This window comes from Magnolia sinica, chromosome 3 (genome assembly GCF_029962835.1).
Source record: "Magnolia sinica isolate HGM2019 chromosome 3, MsV1, whole genome shotgun sequence".
Classification (NCBI taxonomy): domain Eukaryota; kingdom Viridiplantae; phylum Streptophyta; class Magnoliopsida; order Magnoliales; family Magnoliaceae; genus Magnolia; species Magnolia sinica.
This window is the reverse complement of record NC_080575.1, coordinates 87,685,835-87,690,277: the sequence shown is the minus strand read 5'-3', so window position 1 is coordinate 87,690,277 and position 4,443 is coordinate 87,685,835. Positions and strand designations below refer to the sequence as shown.

The following is a 4,443-nucleotide window of genomic DNA, read 5'->3' as shown; positions in this document are numbered from 1 at the left end:
TCGTTTGCCTGAAACAGACAGAAGAAAGGTGATACTTCTTGTTTGATAACTGTCATTCTCATTTACATGCTATGTCATATCCCATTAAGACTGAGAAGTCAATCTCAGCATTATTTACCTTGTGAGGATGTTCATTATGATTTTTGTTTTTGTGTATTTGCTAAGTTGTCCATTTCATTGTTCAAGTGAGCTTGCTTTGGAAGCTTGTTAAAGTTCCACATCCTGAAAATGTAAGAGCTCAGGAAGTGCTTGTGCTCTTCCTTCTGTCTACTGGAATCAAGAACCCAAGTGTTGAATTGGGTGCAAGCAGTTTGAAGTCGAAGAGTGCACTACACCAAAATCATAATCATTATCAAATTCTTTTTTTTTTTTTTTTACAAACATCATGTCAAACTTCTTTTTTACTCTGTTCCATTTTTCTGTTTGATTTTTTATGTCCAGAGATACAGGTTCATCAACGAAAGAATTCCATTGATACATTGCTTGCCAAACAGGCTGTCCTTGTGGATATCTGTACTATGGAGGTTCAAGGGTGGACCTCACACCCCCCAGGTTCAATTGGATATGTTAGAATGGAAATATATAACCATAGTTTTTCTTTTCGATGTTTTCACAGCTGTACGGATCTACGGCACCATACAGTTATAAGTAGATGGTACTTCAGCAAATTGTCTCTAAATAATTGATATCAACTGAGTCCTCTTTTAGAGGTTGCATTTCAACCATACCAGATCCTGTCAATAGGCTTAATATATAAAGACCCATGCATCTGTTATTCAAGAAACATGGTGGAAATCAAAGCCTTTGGTAGTATTAAATGACCATAAATATCAGTCAGGTGGTATTCCGTAGTTGCATATTTTGAGGAAAATGCTCAACCAGGTTCTTTAGAGATGGTTCAGGGAAGATCACTTTTTGTTTTCCAATAGGCTTTGTTGAGCTGTATGTATGGACTTCTGGAGTAGACTATGATGATATTTTGACTGAATTGAGTCAGTTTTCTTGTTTCCTTTCATAGATTTGATTTTCTATTGGCGTGATGGCTTTAGAGCCTCTTTGGTGCAATGCCTCAAGAGTTTTGTGGCACAATTCCACATATTTATCTTTTTATTTGTTGTTTTGTCATTACTGTTGGCTGTTGCTTCATGGTAGATTTGTAGTCAATGTCTAGTATGCAGCCTGAAATTCGGAGAAAAAACTCTGAAAAGATTCCTTTGCGTGTAACTGTTAAAAAAAGATTCCTCTGCATATGAGATAAAAACAGAGAGGGGCTCCACTTCATCCAGTGTAGAAAGGTATATGAAAGTGAAAAAACCAGACATTGGACATTAGAGAAGTAAACTTGCTTTATAGGGCCTTCTCTTGTAAATGGTTAGGTAAAATTTTGATCCTATGTGAATGGTTGGGGCTACCAAGTATGTTGCGAGGAGAGTTTGGTACAGAAAAAACATTCGCCATCATATAATATTCTTCTGGAAGGCTGTTGGAAAAAATTATAATGATTTTTCTGCAAGTAATTTTTCCAACCTGCATTTCCCACCCCTGAACATTTCCCCAAGGAAGCCTTGAGAAGTGAATGAGATGTTCTATGGCATCTTAAGTAGCAGTTGTTGCCAATGGAATGATATGCATGATTAGGACCCTATAATTATGATCATGATACCACTATGTGCAGGAAAAGGGTTTCAGCTCAGGTGATATCTTTATCAAAAGAGTTGTCGCCAAGGTAGGGGACTTTGTCGAAGTGAGTTTCCCCTCCAACTAATTTTTTTAAAATCACTTTCATTGATCAAGAATGATTCAATATGCATTTGATTCCATACTTCATTTTCTAATGCTAAGCATCGGACATGCATGTGTTTTGCCTTTTGATAGGTTCGTGATGGAAAATTGATGGTGAATGGAGTAATCCAAGATGAAGATTTCATTTTAGAGCCACTTGAATATGAAATGGATCCTGTGGTAAGTTCTCCTTTTGAACTTTGCAATATATATAACTTAAAACTTGGCAAGAATTTTCAGATTGTCTCAACGATTTTTTTTTTTTTTTTAAAAGAAAGGAAGAAACTAGATCAGTTTTTGGTGTGTTGCTCATGGGAATTCAGGAAGCAATGGTTCTGTGCAGATTGGTTTTTAAAAAAATGATGAGCTGAAATGCTTTGAAACTTTTGCTGACTTCTTGTAACTGATCCTTGACCTAACATGTATGATGACTGAAGCAATCATGCTGCTGAAATGCTTTGGAACTGTTGCTGATGTCTTGTAACAGATCCTTGACCTAACATGTATGATGGGCAAAGCAATCATACCACCTAAATGCGTTTAACTTATTTACATGTAAATGTGTTATAAACTAGTGATGATAACTTCCAACATGGTGGATACATTGGAATTGTCTTGTGGCACTTAATAATAAGACTTCTTCTTATGGGGCATGCACGTCTTCTATTAAGAAAGAGCTGCAAAGTGTAGCATGAGGTAAAGAATTTCATGGCCAGCCCATGAGAAGAAATTGTATTCAACATTGCATGGAGGTATTTAGGTGGGATAGGAGCTCTCTTTTAAGTGAGTTCAAATAGCACGGGAATCTCTGCCTTGCCCTATGCCTCACATCTTATAGGTTAATCAGATTTTATGACCGGTAGAGGTCCTACTTCCTGGCCCCAAGAAATAGGATTATAATAACTTTTAGTTAGATGACCATCAGCATGTTGCTTGAAAGCCTTTATTAACATAGTTTGCATTTCAAGCGAGCCATTTCCATCATGAGCAGGGATTTTGATGTGTATCGTAATTTGCCTGTAGTACCGGATTTATGTCGATCTTTATTGAATAATAATAATAATTTATTTTTCCATCATGAGCAGGGATTTTGATGTCTACATTTGACATGAAGGATGAATCCAAGGTCCATCTCATTCCAAAAGCATGGTTGATTATTTCTGCAATTCCCTTTACTATGTTCTTCTTTTGGCATGGTCACATCCACATAATCCATGCCCATGTTGTGAAAAATACTCCTACTCAATAATTTTTGATTGACTGTTTTATGAACCTGCAGGAAGTGATTTGGCAAGGTGAGATTGGTGGAGTATATGCGGCTTTGGATACATTCAAGGCTGAAAAGGCATTTCCTATGTGCAAACTCACACGTTTGTTGCGTGATTCATTGGGTGGGAGGACTAAGACATGTATAATTGGTGCGCCTGTCAAAATTGGACTGGGCCTGTCCTGTTCATTTGGTGGACTTAAAAATAGGCCCGTGTTTGACTTGCAGGCCTAAAATTAGATCAAGTTGGGACCATGGGGGCCAGGTTCGTACAGGACTTGTCTCTATGGGAACTGCACCAAAATGTATGAATTTAGTTTTCCTTTAAAACCAAAAAAAAAATTATTTTCTTGGTGATTTTTATTTTCTCAGTTCTCATTTATTGGATATGTTCATTTGAATCCTTTTCTTACGTACATAAGTGTATATGTTCCATGTTTATGGTGGAGATTGTTGGAAAGTAGCAAGCCTTAATCTCTAAGGAGACTCGTGGGGCTTGCAACCTTTTCTCAACAAACCTTCTTTTACTACTGGGCTACTTGGTTAGAGCTGAAGACCTTACCTTCTTTTTTTTTTCTTTTCTTTTTTTTTTTTTTCTTTTTTTTTCTTTTTTTTGGTGATCGACGATTGCATCATATTGCATTTGCACCATCAGGTTTGTTCATTCAGAACTTGCACTATGCTGATCAGCTACTGGAATGATCTCTTTTTGATTATTTTTACCATTGCCATATTTCCAAGTTTTAAGTCCTTGACTTAATTACATATGATCAGATGTTGGTAGTGGGAGGAATTCTAATACTGGAAAGGATAATGGGGTCAATCAAAGCACCGACAGAGGCCTTACATCCACCTCTTCACCAGTTTCGCAGGACAGAGAAAATAAGGCAACCATTCCAACCATGAGGTAAACTTCATTTATAGATTTTTCTGATCATGGGACCACCAGCCTTTGAGGATTTTCAGCCTTTGAATTTGAGGACTTGCAGGGAAAATTACAACAGATCAACCTATGAGCTTTATTGCACATGTGTGTTTGCTTAGCAAAGCTCTGCAATTGTTAGTCTAATAATTTCGAAATAACCAAATCTTAATTCCCTCATCATTCATGACCTGAGCTCCAAATGACAGCAATATTCCTTTCAAGTTCAACTGGAAAGCAATGTTGCTGCCATGTGACTGATGGCTACTTTCCAACTGTGAATGCTAGGAAACATCACAATTTGGTTGGGATCAATTGGATTGTATTGCCTTGCATTTCTGTTTCTCCCAATTGCACGAGGATCAATTCTTCTCCGCCTCATAGATGTCCCTTTTGAGCATGTAACAAGGTACCACATTTGGTTGGGACATGTCACAATGGGAATCTTCACATTGCCAATATGGTTAGGAGA

At 37.3% G+C, this 4,443-nt stretch overlaps 1 long non-coding RNA gene across 2 annotated transcripts; it reads left to right on the top strand.

Annotated features, from left to right (window-relative positions):
* The first annotated feature begins 2,812 nt into the window (after window positions 1-2,812).
* LOC131238615 (uncharacterized) lies at window positions 2,813-3,935 on the top strand. 2 transcript variants are annotated; one of them, XR_009167979.1, is made up of 3 exons: window positions 2,813-2,908; window positions 3,062-3,354; window positions 3,824-3,935. It is a non-coding gene; the product is annotated as an uncharacterized LOC131238615 (long non-coding RNA). The 2 variants fall into 2 exon arrangements; XR_009167978.1 differs by lacking the exon at window positions 3,824-3,935 and having other exon boundaries at window positions 3,062-3,399.
* The last annotated feature ends 508 nt before the right edge of the window (window positions 3,936-4,443 follow it).